A 15,275-nucleotide genomic window follows, 5' to 3' on the forward strand; every position below is an offset into this window, starting at 1 on the left:
TTATGAAGGTATGCTACTTCTCTAATGTTGGTCTTCATGTATTTGAATACAATCATTCTTATCTCCGATGAGACTATTGTATTGGATACGGATATCAATACACTCGAGAGTTTTGTTTGTGTATATTGTCTTTGTCTTTGTTATTTTGGGTATGCATGTCTTCTTACCTCAGACATTAACTATAGGTTAGGATGTTGGTATCCACCTATATCAGCAGTTCCAAGTATAACCACACTCTACATTGTGGTGGTGATGTTCAGACTCGATTACACATGGTGACTACGATGATCGTTCCTTTGCATGCTAGGCTAAATGCGTATGCACTAGTAAGGTCCGTCCAATGTAGTTATGGCTCTTGGCCAAGCACAATGGTGCAAGTCTAATTAGCGCCAAAGGACATAATCTCCTAAGGCTCCTTCTATCCTCGGTGATGATGCGTCTCAAGTGCAACAATCCCTTTAGTAGCTATGAAATGTCGATCACACTCCACTCCTAGGAATGGCAATGAATCTGCCCTCCTACCAATCTCCCCCACTACTCAATTGAAACTAGTGGGTCGTTTCTTTGCTTCAACTTGTTTAATAACTTTTAGATTTAAAGAAATGGGTTTTGAATGTTGACTTGATCAAAAACTTGGTTCTAATAAATAACAAACGTCTCCTAGCGTGCACCAGAGCATTTCCCTTTTAATTCCAAAAAGAGTTGTTAGAACCACTTTAATTTCAAAAAGGAAGGACGCATACAATTTTTGTTAAGGGTAGCGATAGTTAGCAACTTTAAAAGCAAGATGGCTAGCAACACATTGGTGGGTAGATGGCTACAACAGTAGTTATGGCCATTCGCATGGCATGTGGTAAGCTATAAAAGGAAGAGGGTCACCCAAGCAAGGGGTTCATTTTGGGGTAGTGGGTTGGTTCAACGATTCACAGGCAACCTATTCTTTGACTGGTAACACAGTTGATACGACAGTAGTAGTAGAATTGGTGTACATCTTGAGTCATGATCATTAACAATAGTATTGTCCTCCCTCTTGTATTTCTATTGCCTTTGTTATGAAGTTATGCTACTTCTCTAATGTTAGTCTTTATGTATTTGAATACTATCATTCCTGTCTCTAATGAGACTATTGAATTGGATACGAATATCAATACACTTGGGAGTTTTGTTTGTGAGTATACCATCTATCTTTGTTATTTTGGATATGCATGTCTTCTTGCTGCATACATTGACTATAGGTTAGGATGTTGGTATCCACCTATATCAGTAGTTCCAAGTATAACCGCACTTTGCACTATGGTGGTGATGTTCCAACCCGATTACACATGGTGACTACAATGATCATTCTTTTTGCATGCTAGGTTGAATGTGTATGAATTTTTAAGGTACGCCTAATGTAGTTCGAGCTCTTGGCCAAGCACGATGGTGCAAGTTTGATGAGCGCCAAAAGGGCATCATCTCTCCTTCTAACCTCAGTGATGATGCATCTCGAGCACAACAATCCTCTCAATAGATGTAAAAGTGTCGATCACACTCCACTCCTAGGAATGCAATGAATCCGCCCTCTTGCCAATCTCCCCCACTACTCAATTGAGACTAGCGGGTTGTTTCTTTGCTTTAGCTCATTCAATTGTTATCCCACCTATATCCCCTCCTAAATTTTTAGTTTATAATAGAATGGCCCACCAAGCCAAAATCCCATTCCCAAAGTCATTTGGATCTTCCCATGAGGATTCAGATGCATTTATCTACTAGTTTGATGTCACTTAGATTGTCAACTTTCTTGACTAGGTCAATGAGCCTCACAAAGTTGCCATATTCAAATCTTCAATATGAAAGAAGGCTACAACATGGCTAGCAGCAAAACATAGATGGCCCATAGCATTGAATAGGCATCCAAATGTTCATCATCGTGAAATCAAGTAAGCTCAAGCTAACAACAGGTAACTTTTTGAAGAAGGACCAACTTTGTGATCACACTATTGTAATAGCACATGCCCTAATTTTTGCTACACCATTCTTCTCATTTATTTATTTGAATGTAAGAGCTTGCATTTGAATGTGCATGAACCTACCTTTTGTGTCACTTACCCATTACAATGCTTGAATTGCTTTAATTTTTGGAAGTGGGTTAGGCTTGTCATTCTCCATCCCTCTCAATGTGATTGAGGATAGCTTTACAATTATACAATGACATGCAAAATATAGATGTTCCTTTGTTGCTTCTCTTCTCTCTATTCTTATTCTCTTATGGTTGGCTCTACTATGGTACATTGTGGCCATGGAGCTTATTGCAATCTTCCCAGCTTTGCCTTGAAGGATGATGGCAATCTCATGACTTAGCGTTATTGACCCTACATTTTTGGCACATTAGATTCAGCCACTTGTTGCTGTCTCTTTTCATCACCATTTTCTTGAGCATCCCCCCCCCCTCCCACTTCTTCCTATAGTGTCTACTTGGGCATTCCCCTCCCTTCCATTTGTCCCTTTCTCTTAGTTCCTTCTTATGTTTGTACTAACGCCGTACTCCCTCTTCTTCATGTAGTTGTTTAAAAAAAAAACAATTGGACTAAGTTCCAAAATCCAAATGTTCTAATTCCACAATCCAATTGCATTACCAACAAACTTGCAATCCCAAAGAGCTTGAAATTGAATTGAAAAGCATTTTGGAAAGTCTTCTTTAGAGGGCACTCGACTCGTGAAGTAAAAGAAAGGCCGTAATGCAACAAATTTATAGTTTGTCCCAAGGAAAAACAATGGTTTGGGCTTATCCCACAACATGCTAATTTGACCAAGAGTTATGCTATAGTGCAATGATCAAGTGTTGTGACACATGCAAGTTGATGGACTTGTGTGTTTTGAATTTTTCCATCCATGCATAGGTCATAATGTTCCTTGATTTTTTAAAGTTGTGAGGAGAGAGAATCAAAACTGCAAGAAGTGAAAAAACTTACATCAAATGCACTACTACCATGGTGGCATGGACTTGTGGTAATGGGGGAGCGCCATCTCAAAAGTGGATAATACAATCATTGGAATAACGCTCAACAACAATCATGTCCATTGGGTTGCCTTGTAAGAGTAAAACAAGGTTCATGAAAAATAGAGTCTAATGGGCGAGCGCCATCTCAAAACTAGGTAATACAATCATTCAAATATGGTTTAACGGCAATCATGTCTATTCGGTTTCCTTGTAAGTTTGTGGAAAATAGAGTTTAGTGTTAAATCAAATGCTAATATTTTAAAATAACTTTCAAAATGTTAAAAAGAAGATTCTAGACCTTGAACTTACAAAATTTTTAGTTAAAGATAACAAGTGCACATTAGTTATCCAATATAACTTGCATTTTTTTTCCTTCCAAAAAGATCTCAAAGTACTACTTTAATTCCAAAAATCAAAGACTCTCTCAAGATTTTATTTAAAAATAAAGAGGATTTAGGCAAAATAGTGAACATAAGTTGAATTGAAAAACTATTGATTCAAGATGTTTAAACATCAACAAATTAACTCAAGTTAACTAAGGGTAATTTTGTGAAGGAGAACTACCTATCATACATTGGTGGTAATGGGAAGTACCCTCTCAAAGGAAGAACTCTAAGAAGGGGCCACTCACCTTAAGTTAATAAGGGGTAATTTTTGGAAGAAGAACCAACATTGTCATTCCACCATTCTAATAACACATGCCCTAATTCTTGCTACACAAATTCTGCTACATTATTATTATTATTTATTTATTTATTTAAATGTAAGAGTTTACATTTTAATATGCATGAACCTACCTTTCATGCCACTTACCCCTTCTAAGGCTTAAATTACTTTAATTTTCAAAAATGGGTTAGGCTTATCATCCTCCATCCTTCTCAATGATGATCGAGCATAACCTCACAATTATGCAATGACATCCAAAAAGACATGCTCCATTGTTGCTTCTCTTCTCTCTATTCTTCTATTCCGTGTAAAATTTGTATCATTCCACACCTTTCTGGCATAACCTAGGCATTTAAATTCCACTCTCATTAGTGACCACGGGATCAAAAGTGGGTAATATAATTGTTCTCGTATAAGGCTCAACAATAGTCATGTCTATTGGGTTGCCTTGTAAGAGTGAATAAATGTTCGTGAAAAATAGAGTTTAGTGTTAAATCAAATGTTGATAATGTAAAACAACTTTCAAAATTTGGAAAACAAGGTTCTAGACCTTGAACTTACAAAATTACCAGTTAAAGATAGTAAGTGCACGTTAATATGCAATTGAACTTGCCTTTTTTTCTTCCGAAAAGAGCTATGAGCACTACTTTAATTCCAAAAATCAAAGTCACTCTCAAGATTTAGGTTAAAAATAATGAGGGTTTAGGCAAAATAGTGAACATAAGGGTAAATTTGTGAAGAAGAACCACCTAGCATGCAGCATTGGTGGTAATGAGAAGTACTTGCTCAAGGGGGATACTACTATAATTCAAATACAACTTGACAAATTTAATGACTCTTAGTTCATGGATAACAAAGTTTGAAGTATAATAAATTGCAAAAAAACTTTTAAAATTTAAAGAAATGGGTTCCAAATGTTGACCTTATAAAAATTTGGTTCAAAAAATAAACAAGTGCATCCTAGTATTCACGAGAGCATTTCCCTTTTGATTTCAAAATGAGTTGTTAGAATCACTTTATTTCAAAAAAGGAAGGACTCTTGTACAATTTTTGTTAAGGGATATGGCAGTTAGTAATATTAAAAGTAAGACGAATAATAGCGCATTGATGAGTAGATGGTTGCAATGATAGTCATGGCCAATTGCATGGCATGTGGTTAGAGAGAATATTGTAGGTGGTAGCAAGCTATAAAAGGGAGAGGCTCTACCAAGCAAGGGGTCTATTTTGGGGTAGTGGGTTTGTTTGATGACCTATTCTTTGATTGGTAACATGGCAACAACAATTGAGCTATCCTTAGTGTATATCTTGAGTCATGATCATTGGGAGTACTACTACCCCCCTCTTGTATTTCTATTGTCTCTGATTCTATGAAGTTATGCTACCTCTCTAATGTTGGTCTCTATGTATTCAAATACTATCATTCTTGTCTCTGATGGGACTATTGAATTGGATACGAATATCAATACACTTGGGAGTTTAATCTAAGTATATAATCCTTGTCACCATTATTTTGGCCATGTCTATCTTCTTACCTTAGATGTTGAGACTGTAGGTCCACTTATGTTAGTTTGGCAGTTCTAAGTATGACTGTACTCTGCACTATGGCAGTGATACTTAGACCCGATTATATGTGGCAAATACAATGATTGTTCCTTTGCGTGCTAGGTTGAATGTGTATGTGTTTGCAAGGTCCGCACAATTAGTTTCAGCTCTCGACCAAGCATGATGGTCCAAGCCTGATCAACGCCAAAGAGCACCATCTCTTAAGACTCCTTCTATCCCCAGTGATGACACATCTTGAGTGCAAAAATCCTCTCAATAGTAGTTGTGAAAGTGTTGATCACACTCCACTCCTAGGAATGGCAATGAATCCGCCCTCCTGCCAATCTCCCCTGCTACTACATTGAGACTAGTGGGTCATTTCTTTGCTTATGCTCAATCGGTTGTTATCCCACCTATATCCCCTCTTGAATTAATAGACTGGCCCACCAAGCCAGAATCCCATTCCCAAAGTTTGTTGGATCTTCCCATGAGGTTATTGATGCATTTATTCGTTAGTTTGATGTCTCTTACACTATCAATTTCCCTAGTTAGGTCAATGAGCCTCACAATGTCATTGTATTCGAATCTTTGATACGAAAGAAGGCTACAACATGGGTAGTGGCCGAACATGGATGGGCCACTTGAATGACGCACTGAATGCCTTGTGAATTAGATTTCAATTCGACTGAACAAATGCACATAAGCTTGAAAGGCTCTGCAACTTAAAGCAAGGGGATAAATTAGTCCAAGCTTACACAACCAAGTTCACAGTCATGAAAGGTAGAGTTGACCAAAACGCCTACCCCAACATGAAATGTTAAATACCCTTTATATCAAATGCTTCGATAAGCCAATGCAAACACCTTTTGGATTTGATGATTTGTTTGGTAACAGTATAAATGTCAAATGAGAAAAAGGAAAAAAATCCACAAAGTCGGCCCAAAAGAACAGATCAACAATGAGTTGAGACTCATCCCAATCCAACCAATGGAATACAATGCCAACCAATTGGGCTTAGACACACACAATAGCTTACACTAATCGGGAATGTCAACAACCCAGCGGTGACCATGGCATACGTGTTAGAGGAGGTAGAACCTGATGAAAATTTTGGCCATTTTCTAAACACTATTTATTTTGTATACAATAAGGGCAATGGAGATTAGGGTGTCCTAAAGCCTAAGTATATGATTCCTAGAGAAGACAAGGGCAAGGTCCGGCTTCCATGCCTAGAGCCAACACATTGGAAATCAAGGAGCTAATGGAGCCAGATGTCAACATGGTAGCCTAGTTTGAGGGAAGCAACATTGAAACCCATAGCCACTTCGTGCAGAGCATGAGAGAGTCCGCCATCAAGTGGCTGGATGGACCGGCCATGATGAAATATCCACTGTCACAATTCTAGCTCGGACGTTCAACCCAGAAGATGGTCTAGAAATTCATGGGCAACAAAGAATCCTCTATGGCAAAATGATGAGGATGATAAAACCCTGAGGGGAGCCAATGGCAGTTGCACAGCAATGAACTATCCGCAGTATAGCTGGAAGTGAGATGCATAAACCTTGCCAGTTTAGGGAGTAAAACTAGGCATGAAGATAGATCCAGACTCAAGTTTAGGATGGAATAAGCAAATCCAGAGAATGGCCATGGGCCCACATACTGCGTGGTCTAAGCTACTGCAGCACAAGAATGTCAAAGAAGTACCAACCCTGAAGCAAGATAAAACCAAGCAAGTTGAGAATGATAATGGTTAGCTCTACTATGGTACCTTGCGGCCATGGAGCTTAGTGCAATCTTCCCAACTTTCCCTTGTAAAGAATGATGGCAGCCTCATGACTCAACACTAATTTCCCTACATTTTTGGCACACTAGATCGGTGACTTGTTGCTGTCTCCTTTCATCACCATTTGCTTGGGCATCCCCCCCTTCTCTCCCTCTTCTTCCTATAGTGTCTGCTCGGGCATTCCCCTCCCCTCCCCTTTCTCCCTTTCTCTTAGTTCCTTCTAGTGTTTGTATTGATGCCACACTCCCTCTTCTTCATCTAGTTGTTTAATAAAAAAACAATTGGACTAAGTTACAAAATCCAAATGTTCTAGTTCCACAATCTTGTTGCATTACCAATAAGCTTGTAATGCACCGATGGGTAATGAGCTTGAAATGCAATCGAAAAGCATTTGAAAAACTCCTCTTTAGTAGACACTTGGCTCATGAAGTAAAAGAAAGGCCCTATTGCAACAAATTTATAGTATCCCCCAAGGAAAGGCGATGGTTTGGCTTATACCACAAAATGCTAAGTTAACTAAGAACTATGATGCAATGCAATGATTAAGTGTTGTGACACATGCAAGTTGATGGTCTTATGTGTGTTGAAGTTTTCCATCCATGCATAGGTCATCATGTCCCTTGATCTTTTAAGTTGTGAGAAAAAAGAATCAAAATCGCGAGAAGTGAGAAAGCTTACAGCAAATGCACTACTTCTAGGGTGGCATGGACTTGTGGAAATGGGGGAGTACCATCTCAAAAGTGGGTAATACAATCATTCGAATAAGACTCAACAACGATCATGTCCATTGGGTTGCCTTGTATGAGTTAAGCAATATTCATGAAAAACAAAGTTTAATGGGGGAGTACCATTTCAAAAGTGGGTAATACAATCATTTGAATAAGACTCAACGACAACCATGTCCATTGGGTTGCCTTCTTGTAAGACTTAAACAATGTTCGTGAAAAATAGAGTTTAGTGTTAAATCAAATGATAGTTTTAAATAACTTTCAAAATTTTAGAACATAGATTGCACATTAGTATGCAATACAACTTGCCTTTTTTCTTCCAAAAAGAGCTCCTAACACTACATTAATTCCAAAAATCAAAGACTCTCTCAATATTTTTTTTAAAAATAAAGAGGGTTTAGGCAAAATAGCGAACATAAGTTGAATTGAGATTCAAGATGTGTAAACATCAAGAAGTTAGCTCAAGTTAACTAAGGGTAATTTTGTGAAGAAGAACCACCTAGCATGCATTGGTGGTAATGGAAAGTACCCTCTCAAAGGAGGGTACTACTATAATTTGAATACACCTTGACAAATTTAATGACTGTCTTAGTTCATAGATAACAAAGTTTTAAGTATAATAAATTGCAAAATAACTTTTAAATTTTAAAGAAATGGGTTTTGAACCTTGACTTACCAAAAATTTTGGTTCTAACAATAATAAGTGCTTCCTAGCATGTAAGAGAGCATTTCCCTTTTGATTCCAAAATAAGTTGTTAGAACCACTTTAATTCCAAAAAGGAAGGACTCTTGTACAACTTTTCATTAAAAATAAAAATATAAAGTAGAGGCAAAGAAGTGAACTTAAGTTGAACTAAATCAATTGTTGACTCAAGAACTCTAAGAAGGAGCCACTTAGCTCTAGTTAACATGGGGTAATTTTTGAAGAAGAACCAACTTTGTCATTGCACCATTGTAATATCACATTGCCTAATTCTTGCTACACAAAATTTGCTACATTATTAGTCTTATTATATTTATTTAAATGTAAGAGCTTACATTTGAATGTGCATGAACCCACCTTTTGTGTCACTTACCCCTTACAAGGCTTAAATTACTTAAAAATTTTCAAAAATGGGTGAAGCTTGTCGTTCTCAATCCTTCTCAATGACTAAGCATAGCCTCACAATTATGCAATGACATGTAAAAAAGAGTTGCTCTATTGTTGCTTATCGTCTCTATATTCTTCTTCTCTTATGGTTGGCTTTGCTATCATACTTTGCAATTATGAAGCATAGTGCAAACTTCCTAGCTTTCCCTTGTAAAGGATAATGGTAGTGTCATTACTTATTGCTATTGCCCCTACATTTTTGGCACACTAGATTGGCTGCTTGTCGTTGTCTCTTTTCATGCCATTTGCTTGGGCATTCCCCTTCCCTTCCCTTTCTCATATTTTCTTAGTTCCTTCTAGTGTGTTTGTATCGATACTACAATCCCTCTTCTTCTTTTAGTTGTTAAAAACAAGGCAAGAATGTTATACTATGCTTAGGATGTTTTAACTTTTTGTTTAAATGGTGAGTTAGACAACTTCATGTGATCACATCTTGCAAGCAACATTCTATGAGGGCTATGTCACCTTCTTATTATTTGTTTTATTTAATTTGATTGAAACAACTCACTATTGCTCCTTTCCTAGCAATGATGCACATTGGTTATGACTATGCTTGTTACTATTCTATTCTCTAGCTTTTATTAAAAAACAAGTAAACCAACTCTTTATGCCTTGATCTATACATGTTCCTCCTTTTTTATAAATTTGTAAATTTCTTAAATTTCTTTAATATTGTCCATGCATGTTGAATTTATCTACACTCCCCTTGTTTTTCATTTATGTTGTTCATATATCATGATAAGTAACTTGACACCCTTATGGTCTAAGGGTATAGTAAATATCGAAACCTCCCATATGGACTTGTATATTGAAGCCTCTCACATAACCTATTTGCACATTCCAAGTTTTGATACCTCGAGAAAAATGAGGTGACAATGGTCTTACAGCCATTAATTTCCTTTTTTAAAATTGCTAACCATGCTTTTCGATCCCCTCTACTTCAAGGGAGTCACATAGAATGGGTAATGGGTAAGTATAGCAGTAAGGATGCTTGGCCCCTCACCACATGGGCTTTGAGTCTCTTACCATTGCTTACTTTCATTAAAACCATGGCTTAAAGAAGCTCTAATTGGTCTAATTGACCTGTTTATTGGCAAGAAAGCAATGTTATACGCCCTTTATGACTAAGCACCACTACTTGGATGTAAACTATTGCATATTTCAAATTTTACTTCATTCTTAGGGTTGTTGAGCGGGATTGCACTCAAGTTAGGTTGTTGGCACCCGCAACACAAATTTGATCTCTTGTTTGATTTGGAGGCACAAGGCTTGACCCTTTCTTCCTCTCTCACATTACTCTTGTTTGATTTCCATGGGTATGGAATGGTTCCTTGTGTTTATTGTAATTCAACTTTTTGTTTTGTTTTGTGAGTCGGGTGTGCACCTTCATGCCATGTTCACTAAGTGAGTATGGTATGTTAGTACATGCGCTATCACAGGGCCAAACCCTTTCGCCTCCGGCTTCGGCGGACGCATCCGCTTTCCTCCCCTCCCTTCGCTTGATAGCTCCGGGGAGACCAGCCTCTTGGCTAGTGAGGATAGGCACCAAGACCCCCATATGGGAGCCCAGGTAGTCTGGGACTTGAGAAAGGATTCCCCTAACTCTCACCCGGTAAAACGCCCCATCCCGACGGATTCCCGCAGAGGGAGTGCCATGCCCAGCTTGGACGTCGGCTCATAGGAGGTGTCCGTCCCCACAGGTTACCTTAAGACCCCATTGCTACAGGTAACCAGTTTTGGTGAAACCAACCGTTTGGTGATATCGCAAGAATACAGCTCAGTGACACATGTATTTCATGTCTTCGGGGTATCATCGTCATTTCCACCATGGGTATGGAATGGTTCCTTGTGTTTATTGTAATTCAACTCCTTGTCATGCATAACCGTTGCAAAAAGATAATATTGCTCTTCCATGAAAAATGATTTCTCTATATTGTTTTTTGGATCCATTTTATGACAAATACATGTAATTTGATTCGAAAAACCCTCTAAAACTTTTGAGTTTGTCTTTTGGATCCATAAGCTATTTTAGTTCATTTTTTACCTCCTCTTTGCTAAGAGCTACACGTGATTTGAATAAAAAATCCATCTAGAATGACTAGTTAAAAAATTATATTTGTTAACATTTTTTTTTCATGAACGATTGAGTCGAATAATAGGCTAGCAAGGCCTTTAGAGCGGCACCACACGTAGGTTGTCAATTGAACATGTTGATCGAGGAACAGGTTGTGAGTCATGGCCACATGCAGGTTATGAGTGCTTGATAATGGTTTTGGGCTACCAATAACATCTTGCTTTCAAAAAAGTATGCAACTACTATTGCCTCTAGCGTTTCCCCCCCCTCCCCCACCCCCCCCCCCCCCCCCCCCCCGTGAACCTGCACTTGTTACATACTCAACACGGCACAGAAAGGTAACACGATATGAGCTCAAGGTATACTCTTATATTATTCAATCCAAAAAGCGGGACAACATAGACACATCCCAGGACTACACCCTCGTGATGCCGCACATAAGAGGGTTCACCACTGGGCATAGGGAATCGCACGTAGAGTGGAAACAAGGCAGGGCTTTGAGTCACTACTACTCCCTATATAGGTGCAATTGGTAGCAACGGCATGGTATAGCTACAAAGCCCTTACACTCACCCTCGCTTTACTGGACTGCTGACCTCAGCAATCTAAGGGTAGCATTTGTTATTTGACTCATCCGGGGTCTTAATGCAGCTTTTCCTAGCAAGCTGGTCAGTGTCTGCTGGTCTAAGGGGACCGCGGGGTCTTAACACAGTCTATACTATCAGACTGGCCATTGTCTGCCGCACTAAGATGTTGGGGGCTTTTTCATTTGATGGAGTTATTTGTGATGATTGCTACCATGCGAGTCCACCCTCGACTCAATTATATTTGAGGAGTGGAGGCACATTTGGGGTCTATGATTGAGAACCGCATTATTTGTTGGAGTGCTGGGGCGGCTCAAGCGTCGGTAGAAGGAGCAGGGGGGTTCTCCTCGAGCCAAAGGGCGAAGGCATCCTTTCCGCGTTCACGGGCCTCCGCTTCTGAGATCCAAGTGGCCTCCTTGAGTGGATGCCCGTGCCACTTGGTGAGGTATTCGGGGAAGCCTCTTTGTTCCCGGCGTCGGAGGAATGCTTCTACTTCGAAGGGACCATTGGAATGGAGCATTGGTACGCGCCATCCCCATTGGGTTGTCGGGATAGAACCTGCACAGAAGACGAGCATGAAATGCATTATGAACACAAACATTGTCTGGCAGGTCCAGCTTGTAGGTGACTTCGTTCAGCACTTGAGTGATTCGGTAGGGTCCATAGTAGTGGTGATTGAACTTGGGGGTCATGTTTTTGGGAAGTGACATATTCTTAGAGCTCACTAGGACCATGTCTCCTTTGGCGAATAGTACAGCCTTTCTCTTCTTGTTTGCTTGCTCTGTCATGGTTATCTTGCTCTGCTCGAGACTTTGCTTAGCTGCTGCATTGCGATCTCTCCATTTCTTCAAGAATTCTTCTGCATCTTGATCCTCCGCTTTGGCCGCTCTGGATGCTAAGGCCAGTGGTGTAATGACTTCTTTTCCTGTGGCTAACTCAAAGAGAGTGTACCCCGTTGCCGAGTGGATGGAGCTATTATAGTGGAACTCCAAGACATCAAGGTACAAGGCCCAATCTTTTTGGTCCACTCTAGCATAGCTGCGAACGTAATCTTCGATGCCTTGGTTGACTCGTTCTGTCTGTCCATCTGTCTCCGGGTGGAAGGATGATGAGAATCTCAGTTGGGTTTCCAGAGACTTGAAAAGTTCCTTCCACATGTCGCTCATGAATCTTCCATCTCTATCTGATACAATGGCCAGTGGTAAGCCATGCAGTTTGAATACATGTGTAAAGAAGAGGCATGCTACCTCCTTGGCATTCAGTGGTGGTTTGGTCGGGATGAAGTGGGCGTGTTTGGAGAAATAGTCCACCACTACAAAGATGATTGTGTACCCATGGGACTCCGGTAGTTCCACAATGAAGTCCATGCTGATGACATCCCATGGGCGGTTAGGTACTGGTAATGGTTGTAGTAGTCCTGTTGGTCTTGAACTTGGTGCTTTGACCATTTGGCAAGTGGGGCAAGTTTTGATGTAGTCTATCACTTCTTCCTTCATGTTTGGCCAAAAGAACTGCTTCCTAAGGGCCTCCAAGGTTTTGCTTTGCCCTTTGTGGCCTCCAATCTTGCCGTCGTGTATCTCATGCAGGATGAGTTTCTTTAATTCCACATTGTTGGGGATATACAATCTCTTGCCTAAAAATAGAATATCCTCTTCTAAGGTGTACATTCCATGTGGTGTCTTCTCTGCTTCCACATCTTTGATTATTTTGTGCATTTCTTGATCTTGTTTTAGGGCCTCTTTGACAAGTTCTATGAAGTTGCTGCTAACCACACTGATAGCTTTCAGGTCAGCTTTCCGGCTCAAGGCATCTGCTATCTTGTTAGTAGAGCCAGGCTTGTGCTTAATCTCCAGGTCAAATTCGGCTAGGAAGTCTAGCCAGCGGGCTTGCTTTACTGATAACTTGGGTTGGGATTGGAAGTATTTGAGGGAGATATTGTCGGTGAAGACTAGTGTATGCTTGTCTTGAACATAGTGCTTTCATTTTCTAAGGCAGTGGATGACTGCCAACATTTCCTTCTCATGTGTACTCCACCTTGTTTCAGCATCGGTAAATTTCTTTGACTCATACGCAATGGGGTGACCTCTTGGACCAGTACACCCCCTATGCCATAGTTAGATGCATTTGTAGAGATTTCAAAGGGTTTGTTGAAGTTCGGTACCCTTAGGACGGGAGTTTGGCTCATGCACTTCTTCATCTACTCAAAGGCTTCCTGTTGCGCGTTCCCCCATGTAAAAGAGTGATCTTCTTTGGTGAGGTGGGAAAGGGGGGCAGTGATAAGGCTGTAATCTTTGATGAACCTCCGACAAAATACTGTGAAGCCGAGGAACTCCCGCACTTCTCTTACAGTTTTCAGTACAGGCCATCTTTGGACAGCTTCCACTTTCTTAGGGTCCACTTTGATTCCATCTGCTCCTACAATAAAGCCTAAGAACTCCAATTCTTTCATTGTGAACTCACATTTTTCCGGCTTGGCGTATAATTGATGCTGCCGCAGTTTCTCAAAAACTCGGCGTAAGTGTTGCTTGTGCTCTTTTAAGGTCTTGCTGTAGACTAGGAGGTCATCTATGTAGATAATGACAAAGATATCTATCTCCGGTCTAAAAATTCCATCCATGAGGCCACAAAATGTGCCTGGCCCATTGCTTAGGCCGAACCCTAAGACTAACCACTTAAAACTACCATATCGGGTACGGAAGGCTGCTTTTGGGATATTTTCTTCGGCTATGCGGATTTGGTGGTATCCTGATCTAAGATCAATCCGACTGAAGTACTTGGCCCCGTGCAGTCTATTTAAGAGGTCTTCCACTAGGGGCATAGGGTATTTGTTTTTTATGGTGATTTTGTTAAGAGCCCTATAATCTACACAGAGTCTAAGTCCCCCATCCTTCTTCTTTACAAACAACACTGGGGCACCAAAGGGGGATTTGCTAGGGCGGATGAATCCTTGTTCTTCTAGTTCATGTAGTTGCTTCTTCAATTCCATGAGCTCAGTGTGGTTCATGCGATCGGTAGCAATGGCATGGTATAGCTACAAAGCCCTTACACTAACCGTTGCTACCGATTGCACTTATATAGGGAGTAGTAGTGACTCAAAGCCCTGCCTTGTTTCCACTCTACCCGTTCTATCCATCTCCTCTTGCATTCGGTGTCTTTTCTCCTCTTCTTGTTGTTGAATCACCCATTCTCTATAGCCCTGCTTTACTTTTAGTTTTTTCCTCCTTTCTTCCTCCTCTTTTTTCATCTGCATGTTTCTCCATATTGATTCTAGCATACCTGACATACCATCTAATTGTCTTTCTAGTCCGGCCACCTTCTCCTCTTGGGCCACTCTCCATTCTTGCCCCCTACTCTTCTTCCTCTTCTCCAGCGTTGGGAGGGTGACGTTCTCCCTTTCGTCCTCCATGTGGTTGGTGGTGGTGTCGACCCGGGGAAGCCATGTTTCGCCTGTGGTGGTGTGGGTCGTGCCGCGGGGAAGCTGTGTCACGTCTTCAGACCGTGGGATGTCGAGGTTGGGGCGTCACGCCGGGGCGACGCGTCGGGAGGCATCACGACGTGGGGCGACACAACGCGGGGCGTCGCGCTGTGGGTCGTTACGACTTCGATCTCTTCGGGGTACTGGATCTTTCCTCTTGCTTCCGTGAGCACTCCTTCACTCCGAGCAAGAGTTGCTCTGATACCAAGTGTGATAAACCTGCACTCGTTACGCACTCAACACGGCACAGAAAGGTAACATGATATGAGCTCAAGGTATACTCTTGTATTATT

This window comes from Lygodium microphyllum, chromosome 25 (assembly GCF_053477565.2).
Source record: "Lygodium microphyllum isolate KBCC chromosome 25, Lygodium_microphyllum_v1.1.10, whole genome shotgun sequence".
NCBI lineage: Eukaryota > Viridiplantae > Streptophyta > Polypodiopsida > Schizaeales > Lygodiaceae > Lygodium > Lygodium microphyllum.